General features: G+C 35.0%; 1 long non-coding RNA gene and 1 pseudogene across 1 annotated transcript in view; both read right to left on the bottom strand.

Moving 5' to 3' along the window:
* LOC143686323 (uncharacterized) overlaps positions 1-14,287 on the bottom strand; it is a 101,202-nt gene that overhangs the window by 77,273 nt on the left and 9,642 nt on the right. The gene's annotated exons all lie outside the window — the stretch shown is intronic.
* LOC143686321 (ubiquitin-conjugating enzyme E2 N pseudogene) lies at positions 278-751 on the bottom strand (annotated as a pseudogene).

Here is a 14,287-nt window from a genome sequence, read left to right as displayed (position 1 = left end):
ACCATGATGGGGGAAAGAATAAAAGCAGGAGAGGGGCCACTGCTTTTAAACGTTTCGCAACAATCCAGATGATACTTCTAGCCTCTGTTCATGCTTTACAACAGTGAATCAGGACAAGACATAGATTTGCTAATGTGCATTTAATCACCAAAGGACTAAAGATGTCTGGGCTTTTATTCTGTAATGTTTCTAAGACTGTGTCCATTAAATGCAAACAAAAAAGGAAAAAGTCTTGGCAGAACAGGAGAAGTGATGCATACTTGATGATCAGATCGATTTAAATATTATTCATGGCATATAGCCTAGTCCATACTCTAGCTGTTTCTATGGCTTGGGCTTCGTTGGTCTTCCATTGCTCCGCTACATCATTTGCTAATGGATCATCTGGATTGGGAGCACTTAACAAAGCCTGGATCGATAGCAGAACTGTGCGGATCTGCAGTGCTGGGGACCACTTATCTTTCAAAATATCTAAACATATTCTTCCCAACTTGTCTACATTAGGGTGATAAATTTTGGTCATGAAACGTACTTTAGGGGCTGCCATTGGGTATTCTTCTGGAAGGAATAATTCAAGTTTAAAAGTCCCTCCCTCAAAGCGGGAATCTTGGGGGCCAGCAATGACACGTGAAAATAACGGGCGTTGCTCTCATCTGGTTCTGCTTTAATACCGGGAACTGGTTCTGCCAGCAAATGCTGGGTTTCCTTGATAATCCTGCGGGGCAGCCCGGCCATCTTGTCAGATCCCGAGTTTGGCCTCTCTGATAAATTATTTTTATGAATTAAGCTCATTTAACAATTTTTTAAATTAGGAATTATATTTACAATATACTATGGAAATTGTTATTTAAATAATGGGATGTAACAAAGGGAAGCAATTTTTAAAGCAGGAAGCAAATCCTACTGCGCATCATAACCCCTTAAGTTAATTGGTACATATATATAGATAACTCATTTGCCATTTGTTTTAGCTTGCTAGCTTCCGGAATGCAAAATACAAGAAATGGAATGACTTTTAAAAAGGAGACTTTAATGAGTTGCTAGCTTACAGTTCTAAGGCTGAGAAAATGTCCCGATTAAAATGAGTCTATAGAAATGTCCAATCAAAGGCATCCAGGGAAAGATACCTTGGTTCAAGAAGGTCAGTGAAGTTCAGGGTTTCTCTCTCATCTGAGAAGGCACATGGTGAACACAGTCATAGTTTCAACCTTGCCTGGAAGGGCACATGGTGAGCATAGCATCATCTGCTATTTTTCTCTCCTGTTTATGAAGCTCCCCAGGAGATGTTTTCCTTCATCATGTCCAAAACGCTGGCGGTGGACTCTCTGCTTCGTGGTGCTGCAGTATTCTCTGCCTTCTCCAAAATGTTTCCTCTTTTATAGGACTCCAATAAACCAATCAAGACCCACCCAAATGGGTGGAGACATGTCGTCACCTAATCCAGCTTAATAACCACTCTTGACTAAATCACATCATTCACGGAGATGATTTGATTACAGTTTCAAACATACAGTAATTGAATAGGGATTAGGATTTAGATTAAAACATGGCTTTTCTAGAGGACATACATCCTTTCAATACAGCACACCATTTAATAATAATTTTTAAAAATCCTGTTTGGCTTTGATTATAAATTAATATTTTTCACCCTCTGTCCCTTCCTTTCTTCCTGCCTCTCTTCTCCCTCACTCTTTCCAGTCCAGGAATTGATCAGAATCTAGCAGAGGAAATATCACCTTCCAAGACTAGACAACTATTGCTGAAGTTGGAAGAAACTGCTTGAAAAGCATTTTGTAGGACTTCTGGGCAAGGAAGATTTAACCATCTGTTTTCTCTTCCACCAATGCAGCCAGAAAGATGAGGTGCCCCTCCTCTGCTTCTACTTATCAGGCTGAGCTCTTTGACTTTTGGACCATCTTTCTTCAACACAAGAGTGGAGCACAAGAAATCAACACTAACCAGAAATCTTTTATGGCTGAGAGTAGAGGCCAGATCAGCAAAACAGCTAAGAATGAACTGCATTTTTATTGTTCTCTCTCTCTGTTTCCATATCCTGTGGTACCAGTAGTTATGTTTTGTTTTGTTTTTTCATTGGAGTGGTCAATTTTTGGTTCAGACTTTGCTTAGAAAAAAGAGATTATTTAGACCTTTGGCCTAGAAGAAAACGTATGTTTTCCCGTGACTCAATTTCAGCTTGTTTAAATGCATACTAGGGGGCAAGTCCCTTAGCTATTTTGCTTCTTTTGCATGGATCTGAAGGGCAAGATCACTATGAGATCAGTACTAATATAATTCCATCACTGTGTGAGTGTGGACAGACTTGGGAAATCATACAGGACCTATTCATGCAATAATCATATCATATTCACCTAAGGTGGATAAAATGTTCTTGCCTAAAACTTTTCATATTCCTTTGGAGTGCCATGCCTTAAAGAAGAAAGTTCAAATAGTAGGCAAACAAATAATTGTATATCACTACTGAAAGAGAATATAAAATGGAGGCCAATTTTTGGTTAAAAAGTTGACCAACCACATTGCCAGGAATTTATCATTATATAGTTCTCAACCCAGAGAGTGAAGCCAAAATTATTCTGGAAACTGATGATTCCTTAGTAGATATGGTTAAATATGATAGGTTTTAGTATGTGTTATATAAAAAGTTCAAAAGAATGTGAATGAATTTTGAGATATAAATTAAGGATTGGTAATTAATAAATTGCATTTATTCAGTCTTTATAGGTGTTGAGGGAGAAGTGGAAAAGTGAGGAAGTACTGTTTTATTTGTTAGAAGTTTGCAATAGGTCCAATTAAATTTTCACTCATCTGGTGTTTCAGATGGACATTTATAGGTTTTGTATTGGGTAGCACACATACTCAGATACACAGATTCACACATTATTACTTCCAATTGAAACTTGGGATTTAGAGTACATAATATTGAATCAAATTTTCTAGTGGATAAGTAAAAATAAGGGAGTATGAGTATATAGATTAATACACAGTAAAGAATGAGACCAAGAGAAGTATGTGGCTTGTTGAATCATCTTTTGCCTGGTGGGTGCCCTGTAAGCCTGGGTCCCTGTGTGACACTTGTGAGCAGAGTCTCATGCCCACATTTAGAAATGTTGTCAGTGAGAGTTGTGTTCTAGAAAAGGCATTTGCTGGGCTATTTAGTGTATTATGGTTATTAATAAATATTAACATCTTAAAATATTTATTATGTATTTGTTATAATAGCAATGTGGTTGAGAAGATGCACTAATGAGAATACTAAGATTTTGAAGTATCTTTCTTGAGATAATAAATGTGTATTTTTACTTAAAATCATGAGATTATTTTAGTATAATTGTGATGTTTCCTCCAACATAGACTTCATTTAGTAATCATTGTACCTATATTTTTAAGTAAAGGCAATCAAGTCACCACTTTTACCTAGAAGTACTTTAAATGTAATTCTGGTGTATTTTACACTTACTATAGGAATTATAAACAAAAGAGGTACAAACCTAACAATTCCTGAATTTAATAGCCACCAGAGTTTAAAGGCTGGATTGCTATAACTTCCTGTGCTACCATAATCTTCAGAACCTCTTCGATCACGGATAATAATGTATGACTTCCTACATTTTGCCTATACTCCACTTTTAAATATTCTACAAGATTTCCAGTATTTTCAAAGATAATACTGAAAAGGATTATAAAAAGTAATTATTCTATTGAAATCAGTTTAGAGATTATTTTACTTCTTCATTAACATTCTTCCTATTTCAATTAAAGTTTGCCTGATTGATGATTAGTTCATGAAGTTTTGGTGTTTCTTACTTGAATATTAAAGCTAATACTGCCAATGTCATTACAAAAATAAGACATACCATCATAAGTTTGTTAACATGCTTTATTCAAAACAATTCAAAATTTTTACACTAACTTTACATGAATCTTTGAAAGTGTATCACTGTCCTCTCATTTCTTCAATGACAACACTCCAATAATAACTATATTGAACAGTGTTTCTGATATTTTTGCAGATATATTCCAAATTTCCAACACCTATTATATGTTTCCTCATCAATATTTCCTATTTTATTAATGTATGTTTGGAAGAGACACTGGTGTGACTTGTAATATCTTGAAACATTTTTGTCTTTACCATCCCAATATCTTAAGTTTGAAATTGCACAATCATGGAATCAACTCATAAACTCAGAAATGAAATATATTCTTATCCTTAATTTTTGGACTGAGTTCTGGAGTGGTTAGCTGACTAGAGGCTGGAACTACTTAATCTTAGTAAGGCCAATTTTCCCTTATAGGAAAGAAAATGAGAGTCCAAGTCCAGAGAATCTACTGGTTGTAGGGATAAGATAGAAAATTTAGTAGTTTTGGCAGTTTCAGAATGACAACAAAACAAAACAAAACAAAATTGATGACTTATGGGTTACAAGATATCTGCTTGGTTCTCCGTTAAAAAATTGCCCAAGTATAAAGTTGTGTGGAATGGAAGATTGAAAAGTAAAACCAAAGCTTCTAAAAAGCAGAGCAATTATCTGACAGTCTCACAGTGCTGAGGAAACAAATACTGAAGTTCAAGTCAGACTGGCAGAAGGGTGTTGGAGAACATAACAGGTATCATCTGAAGTCTCTGGAGAGCTATCCCTCCGGACAGGTGACAAACCAAAGCTAGGTAGATGCACACGAAATCTGCAGTTCACTCTTAAAAGAGTATATTCCCTAGTTAGATTAAGTTGTTCAGCATTCACATCTATCTGCCTAGTGGAGAAAAGGATTAACTTTCTCTGTATGAAGGTAACATTATTTGGGGCCCAAACATTTTTTTACACAAAATATAATAAATTGAATAAAAAATTACATGTCAATTATAATTTTTTTCTTTTCATAAAGATGACAAAAAACAAGACCAACTGACCAAAGAATTAAGAGAAATTACAAGAGGTGTATGTTTTGGAATTATCCAAGAGGATTTTAAAATAAATACGATTTATCTATTCAAAATGTAGAAAGAAAGATAGAAAAAACAAATAAAAACACAATTTCACTAAATAGGTAAAATCTATTAAAAGAATCAAAGGGAAATCGTAGAACTGAAAATCAAATAACTGAAATTGAGATTTCAACATATGGGTTCAACACCAATTAAGACAAAGTAGAAGACAGGATTATTAAATTTGAAGATAGATTGATGCAAAGTGTCAATATTGAAAATAGAGAAAAAGTGAAAAATGTAGAAGAGAGCATATTATTTTTAAATAACCTAAACAATTGCTGCAGCATGCATGTGGAGTCAAAGAAGTACAGGAGAGTGAGAATGAGGCAAATTTGAAGAGGAGATGCATGAAGATTATCCTAACATGGTGAAAGATATATACACCCACAAACAATCAGGATTAATACAAGGAACATCTCACCTACCACACAAACTGCTGAAACATAAAAGCAAAAAAGAGAAAAAAGAAAAAGAAAATGAGAAATAATAAGACCAAGAGCTGACTTCTCATCAGAAACAACAGAAGCCAGAAAAAAATGACATATTTAAAGTGCTGAAACCAATAATTGCCAATATTGCACAATACACCCAGCAGAAATACCTTTCAAAATTAAGCAAAATAAGTCACATGCAGACAAATCACAGCTGAGAAAAATCATTGCCCACAGATCTTTATTACTAAAAGAAATATTAAAGGGAATTTTTCAGGCTAAAGAACAATGATTCCAGAGGGAAACACTGCAATGCAGGAAATAATAAATATTGACTGTACAAAAAAACAATGTAATGTCTCCTGGATTTAAAACATATGAAAACTAAAAAAACCTTAATCTCAGTAATGCAAAACATAGAGAGGAATAAATAGTACTAAAGATCCCAAGGTACAGTAAAAATAATATTTTTATATAGACTTTAATGAGTCAAGACGCATGCTTTAATGTCTACAATAAACATTAAAATAATAAAAGGATATATAACTAATGTATTAATAAACACATTAAAATATTATAAAAACTTGTTTAATAATTAGAAAGAGAAGAAACAAGCCAAGAAGGAAAATAAAATAGATGGAGACATTGAAAACAAATAGTACAATGACTGATATAAGCGAAATATATTGTGATTATTGTAAATGGATTAAAAAGACTAAGAGTTTCATACTAGATAAAATAAAAGCCCAACTACTTGATGGTTGCAAAAGACACATGGTAAATGCAAAGGTAAAGAATGATTAAGTGCGACAGGTTATGCATTAATTAAGATGTATTTACATTTAAAAAGTTGAAATAGGATCTATAGGAACTGGAGGCTTAGCTTCTGGTGAAACTCCTGTCCCTGCTTCAACATCACTTACCAAATGAATTATTGCTGCCACAGTGACCTGATATCCAAAGAATTAGTTTAATTCAAGGTTCAACCATTGCCCCTGCTTAAGTCACCTTATCTCTCTGTGCCTCAATGTCTGTATCAGTAAAAGGAAACTACAATATGAGTTCATGTATTGTTCAAGTATCAAATGAAATAATACTCATGAAAGTACTTTATGAAATCGTCTACTACTATAAAATTTTATATATTATCAAATCAGGTTTATACCTTCAGCATTTTATTCCACAAATCTAGGTTCTGAATTGTTTTCTTATTGATAGGTGAGATTGTTTAAAGGTAGAGGTGTCAAGATAGATTGTTTCATACTAGAGATCCAGTAATTGAGAAATGCATTTTCAGGATAGAGAAAAAGATTCAAATATGTTTAATTTATTTGCCCTTGAAGTGACAGTATCTCCTCTAAATGGGAGTATACAATTTGCAATGGTAGATGGTTTTTGTGGCCACTGTGGAGCTCAATTCGATCCCCTCTGCAGGAACTCAGCACCTAGCTCCATGTGCTGGGAACAGGTGTCCATGCTTACGCTCCTAGCTGAGCTTCTTCCTTGGAAACGGCCCAAGTTTATTTCCCTTGCAGCCAATGCCTGGCTGTTGCAGGGATATAAAAGTTTGGCTGTCTTTTTTCAACTGGGGGCAATCCCAGAGACCCTCTAGGATTACTGATGACTTAGTGGTACCCAGATTGAGAGTTAGCTGACAGTGTCCTCTCCTGTTCAGTCCTACCTTTGTGTCTCTCTCAAGAGCACCCCTTACAAACCTCTTATACAGAACGAGAGTTCATCTCAGAATCTGTTTGCAGGAAATACTTCTGAGCTGTTTTTGTAAAAATAGTGTGGCTTTAAATAAGTTGCAAAGACACAATACATTTGTATTATATACAAAAGAAACACTAATAAAATGATACTCTGCATACTCATAACAAAATTTTGGTAACATTTCCTTTTTACAATGGCGAGATGTGAAGGCTATGTATAGACAGTTTTGGTAGAGTGAAGCCTCATGTTCTTAGTTACATATCTTCATATGTCTCATTTGTTGAAAACATGAGATGACTCTGATGACCATGATTCCAACTAAATTTTGACAGCTTTTAACTGATATTTCTTATTTTTCTGTGAGACCACTTGCAACTCTGTGCATGATCAACATGCTAAGCCTCAACTTTAAATTTTTTTCTATTGAAAAAGGGGGGGATTAGAAAATCATTAATATAATCTTCAAACTGTGATTATTACATGTTGAATAAATACCTAAAAATTTGCAAGGGCTGTGAGATGATAACTTCCCCAGACCTCCAAAAAGAACGTGTGGTGTAGGGGTGGTCAAAGCAATTACCTGAAGTCACATGATACTTTTTATACTTGCAAATCAAGCCATTGTTGAATATCTTTTTAATTAAAGAAGACTCTATAATTGTGATTTAGGCCCCCTTTACACACTGTTATTGCACAATGTGCTTCTCCCTTGCAAAACTAATCAAAAGTGAAAATAATTTTATTTTGAGTCTGTAGCTTCACAAGGAAAGGGATTTTTTGTTGTGGTTGCCTATTTCATTTCCAATATTCTTCTAGATGACTATGGAAATATTATTTTAGAGAGCTCAGCTGTTGTCAATCTATAAATTTCTGATCCTTATTTAAATTACATTATGGTTTTATTAATAATGCCGCAAACTCAGGAGCATATGCATTCTGAATAGCATATCCGGATAAACAGATGCAACTTTACTTATATGGATATGATCTTTGAGGAAGCAGATATGTGAATGAGTTAATTTTTAAAGTAGAATCTTTATTATATTTTCTGAGTATACATACTCTATAACTGTTAATAAAATTCCAAGCAAGATAGAATTATACAAAACAGAAAATCAAAGTTCCCCCCAAAACATAGCTACTGTAAAGAGGTTGGGTATTTCCTTTGGGACGTTTCCTACTTGTACATGTATATTTTCACACACTACATTTTTCAAAAATAGGATACTATATAGACTGCTCTAAACAAGGAAAGGGACACATTTCCTTAATAGTAAACACAGATCGAATAACACTTTCCCTAAATGTATTTAATTAACTCTCTACCAGAAGGCATTGATGTTATTTCAAAATTCCAATTTTGCTGTTCAAATGGCATCACAATGAATATTTTGCATAAAACCTTGCCTATTTATACATTTCCAAGGATACATTTCTGCAGGTAGTACTGCTCAGTGATGCTTATGCATATTTTAATCTTTAATACCTATGGACAAACAGTTCTCCAAAATGGTTCTTCCAACTTATACACCTCCACCTACAGTGTTTGGACAGTGTTTATTTCTGCATAGTATCTCTGGGTACATTTTAATCTTTCCCAATCTGTTCAAGAACAAGGGATATCTTACTGCTGTTTGCACTTCTCTGATAACAAGCAAGGCTGAATATCTTCTCATATGTTTTTTGTGCATTGGATTTCTTCTTGAGGAACTGTGCAGCTTTTGCTAGAGGATATAGAGGAAATTTATATTTAAAAATGAAAAGCAGAGAAAAAGAAAATTATAGTGTGTATTGCTGACAAAGTTATATGGCCTTCAAGGAATATTCTATTTTACTTCCCATTCACCCAGCATGCACATCATCTGCTTAGAACCTAATTTGACAAAGCTGCTGTCATTTGGAGGGAGGGAGCTGGTGAGAGTGTGGCCCCTGTGTTCTCCTGCATGGACCCAGCGTCAGCACTATCCAAGCTTGGCCCTGGCATGCAGAAGCATTGCCTGCAGGCTGGCCAAAACTGATCAAAGTCAGAATGAGTTCTTTTTAGGACTATATCTAATCCACATGAATTTGCTAAAACATCCATATCAGTAAGATTTCCTATTGTTGTTCTAATGAAGTAAAACACACTTGCATTTCACAATACATGTATGAACTAAAATCCTTTATAATTATTAGGATCTGTGATATCTTCAGGTAAATGTTGGACTCACCTGTGGTAAATTTTTCTTAGGGATTTGCTAAAATTGCGGGATTTATATCAGGATTTAGATCATGAACATATTTTGCAAAAGTAAAATTTGCCTTGTCAGCAATTTCCCTTGGAGATTTGTTTCCTAAAAAGTATTTTCAGTTAAACTTCTGAATTTTCCATTTTGTAATTTTCAGAAATTGAGCATTCTTTGTTATTCATCATACTATAATAATATCTTCTAAATTCATTCTCCAAATATAAAGAAAGGCATAAGAAATTGTAATTCACAGGAAAAATTTAAGTATAAATACTTCTTAAAGGAAGCCCAATATATTTTGCCAGTGTATTTCCTGCTGAGATGGGAGGAAGGAAGAAAGGAAAGGAGGGAGGAAAGGTGGGAGGAAGGAAGGAAAATTAACTGACATCTTAAAATGAAACAGAAGTGGGAAACCTTTGTGGAGTGGTTTGAAGCTGTAAGCACCCCCAGAAAATCATGTTCTTAAAGCTAATCCATTCCTAATATAGACCCATTATAAGTAGGACCTTTTGATAAGTAACTTCAGTTAAGTTTTGACCTAAGGTGGGTCTTAATCCTCTTGCTAGAGTCCTTTATAAATGGATGAATACAGAGAGAGAAAGCCATGACATTCAAGGGAAGGGAGAGACCAGCAGACATCACCACATGCCTTGCCATGTAATAGAGGAGTCCAGGGCCACTGGCAGCTGGTCTTCAGGATGACAGCATTGCCTTGATGATGCCTTTGATTTGAACATTTTCACAGCTTCCAAAATGTAAGCTTGTAAGCTAATAAATTCCCATAGTTAAATCCAACGGATTTCATGCTATCTGCTTTGAGCAATTTAGCAAACTAAAACACCTTGCAATAGAATGAATGAGCTGTTTGGAAAAATTAGACATGTCAAACATACCACATAGGGACAACTATCTGAGGTGTGAAGAAATATTTGGTATGGCCTTGAACTGGGTGAAGGCTGTGTCTGGGACTAGAGGTCTGGGCGAGGGTTCCTTGGCCAAGGAGGCCCAGAAGAATCTGCCCTGTGCAGAACACCCTGAGAATGGTAAAGAGGTAGCCGGTCAAGCTGAAAGAGCAGCGCGATCCCTCATAGGGGTGCACCGTGCAAGGACTCTGCAGTGCAAGGCTAGGCACTTTAACAAACATTCTGTATTGGAACACCTGTATGTTAGCAATGATTCTACAAGTATAATAGAGTTAATCAGTTTTCAGAAGAGGGTGGTTGGCATGATGGGTCTGAAGCAACATTGCCCTGGATAATTCTTAGGTTCTGATTCCATACTGAGGTAGGATTCATCTTTGGTAATAAACTTTGCAGTAAGGTTTTCCTATTCTTAGCAGAAGTCATTTTCCTAAGTTCCTAATTAAAGAATGGATGCCGAGAGAGAGAAGAGAAACTCAAGATTCTATAGCCAAATGCCCCAATCTCAAAAATAAAGCTGCTTCTAAGAGTTCAATGTCCCAAAGCTTTGTAACTCCCATCTATGAGAGACTGTAAGTGTCCTTTAATCGGGGATGAGCATCACCCTGGAGATTTTCTAGGAGATGAGATGAGATTACAATAAAACTTCAACTCACTAAACTAAAGTAAAATGGAACCAAAATTTGAACATAGCTTTTATATACATAATATTTGCTTCAAATTATATCTCATTTCTTGTAGATTTTCGTAGATTGTAATTAAATTACTACTCATAGTAATCTTTTAGCATTTATGTGTAACAGAGCCTGAGTGAATTTTTTCTTCAAAATTTTTCACATAGCTGGATGAAATAATCTGGCTCTGGAGCCCAAGACTCAGTGAAAAGAGGAAAGTAAGTTTGAAAAGCAGTGCTTAAATAATTCAACCATTTATCATTAGATGACAAATATCACACCTCATATGGAGCTAATAATTCAGACCCATCTCAGGAAATTGTGAGGACAAGCCAAAAGCATAGAATTGCATGCTTACAAAATATGAAGCAGCTATACTGAAATATATAATAAGACTAGTATGTATACGTGTAGCCTTCAATTTCCAGGCTGGCTCTTCCTGACTCTTCGATGATTGGCCTAAAGTGGAGACTCAAACTCAGAAAATAATAGAGTAGTGTAGGGTAGGGCAATTAGATTGTAAGTAGAACCACGTTCAGAATAGGAAGCAGATGCATCCTCTGAGAAAAACAAAAAGAATGTGAACTCTTGTCAGCAGCAAATTAATCAATCTCTTTCTTCTTCCAGGGCTACGTTAAAACTATATCTAAAGTAGTTTGCAAATACTAAATTTGAAGAGACTGCTTGCGAGCTTAAAGGGAATACCTCTAGACAATCCTAAGAGAACTAGATTTTCCTTTTCTCTAAGGATATTAATAATACTGCAAATATGATGCTGCTGGGCTTTGGAGGAAAAGCCTCTGTTTTCTTGAGGGCTGGTGCCAGGCAATAACCCAGGTGTTGTTGAAATTCACCAAAAGAATCCTCCTTTGGGAGCTGCCAGAGGATGCTGGCATACTGAACACTTTGTATCCAGTTCTCAAAACACAAATATGAATGATATCCTCTAAATTCAAATAGATGCTGCTCTGCTATTTGAATGCTCACTCTAATGCTTTTAAAGATAAACAAGGAATTTTGTCAATATATCAACTTTAAATTTTTTTATAAATCCAACTGTAAAATTTTATGTGGAGTTAACCAGACATATCGTTTAGAATTTATCCAGTAAAAATCCTTTAAGAATAGTTCCTGTATTATCATTAAAGAGAACATTTTTGTTCATCTTTTGTCTACTTCTTATATGAGTAGACAAGTACTCCATTTTATCTGCTGCAGTCACATGCAACTAAAAACATTCGAGCCTAGACTTCTAAAAGCTTCTCTTGTGCAAAACAGCTTTCTCCTGAGCCCAGCAGAGCTCAGCTTGAGTGTTATTGAGTAATTTACATGCTCTGATATTTAAAAGGGGGGAAAAAGAGTTGAGTGTGCATACAATTTAGCTGAAGAGATTTTCATTTCAGAAAACATATATATTTCTTTGGATAAATGTATCTATGTTAAGTGCTTTATCATACTACTCAGCAATTTTGATTCCTCAAGGCCAGGTATTAATTATAAGAAGGAAAACAATACATTACATTTTACCTAAGCAAAATTCATTTCTCGCATGAGCAAAAATTTACTTTAACCTCAAGCACAGAATAACATATTTGAAACACCCACCTTCAGGGTTTAGCATTGTTTTACACTTTACATTCTTTTTTGCTTCTCTGCTGAATCCTCAACTCTAAAACTCTTACAAGCTATGTGGTGGAATTATAGAGTCCTTCCATAAAGACATTTTTATAAAATGAGGATTTCATTTAATAGGACACCTACTTAGAAGATTATTAAGATTAGACAGAAAATCTGTGTTCTAAGTCATAGATTCTCCACCAAACCTGGAATAGTTTCCAGAATATCAGCTCTGATTTCTTTATTAGTGAAAAAAAAATATGAACAGTGCCTCTTGCAAGCCTAAATAATTGATAGGTATATTTTTTTAGTATGATAACACAGGTAAAAATTCCAAAGTATATATGAGGCAAAAACGCAATGAAATACAATGGAATTTTAATTTTATTTTTTCAGCTTTATTATATCCTCCTTTTCATCCTTTTGTGCTCATTTGTTATATGCTAGTATAAGTTCCCTCTAACTGCCATACTGTGGCACCTTTGCTTCTCTGGTACAATACTGCTAAATTTAAAGACAGCTTTAGACTCCTGGAGTCCATCAGGAAAAAAGACAAAAGCTGCTCCATAGAAAATAAGTTTCTCCCTAAGTGTCTTCTTTGAGCCACAGAAGGTTACTGCAGTTGTCTTATCTAACACGAAGCATCATGCATGTCAGAGAGCAGTGGGGTCCTGAATAGAAATGAATCCAATCATTCCTATAAGGAGGATTGCAGAGAATTCTTTTTATTTCTCAAAAGCTGCTATTCACAGTAGGACATGAGACCAGAAATCCTGACCAATTTGTTGGAGGAAAATAAATCTAGGCAATGCAATGAATATTTAAGTGCATAATTTGAGAACAAAAGCAAGTTTTCCTGAAAACACCTTTAGAAGAGCAAGATAACTCAGCCTTTTAAAGTCACAATGGTAGCACAGCTCTATTTTGATTTTAAGAAAATAAAGATCTCCCTACTTGTTTTCTACAAAATAGTGATGGCTAATGATTTGACTCAATTACTCTGGCCTTTAAAAATTTGTGTCTATTCCCCTTTCTCCCAGTGTAGTGCCTATCCTTTTGCAAAAGAGGTCATGCCTCACTGCAAGCTCATCATACCCCACCATTTCATGCGTTTGAATGAGTTGTGTCTCCATTCCCATTTTACAACCTATACCCTCTCAATGCTCCGACTCACAAGTACAATTCCAATATCCTTAATTCAATGCAAGCATTAATTTGCTGCCAGGTGTGCAAATGCAGGCAATCTCCACAGCTGGATTCACTCATATATTTATCTTCTGATTTCCCATGGCCGTTTGTATCTCAATTTTTCTGTGTGAATTTTGGTTTTTTTTGCCATTTATTTATTTTGCAATGTTTTAAGTTCAAGCCATCTTAATTCATTAATGCATTTAGCAAGTAAATGTGTTAATATATATTTTATACTTCAAAAACATATTTGAGAAGGTCATTTTACTCCTTAAAAGTTAGAAAAAACTTAAGAGGATGAATATTCATAATTTTTCCTGAAAGCATCACAGAGCCTAGTTCTGTTAGATATCATTTCATAACCACTTGCCATATCTTCTGATTGATCCTTTGCCCTATCAAATACCTACTTTCTTTCTTATGTCCTCAGTTTATATTTGCTCCTTATCTTCTGCCTATCCTCAAATTCCATTATCTATTCCATAAGATATTGCTCTACACTATCTCTTTC

The sequence above is a fragment of the Tamandua tetradactyla genome, chromosome 6, assembly GCF_023851605.1.
Source record: "Tamandua tetradactyla isolate mTamTet1 chromosome 6, mTamTet1.pri, whole genome shotgun sequence".
NCBI lineage: Eukaryota > Metazoa > Chordata > Mammalia > Pilosa > Myrmecophagidae > Tamandua > Tamandua tetradactyla.
Note: the sequence above shows the minus strand (reverse complement) of the source record. Positions and strands in the feature narration are given on the sequence as shown.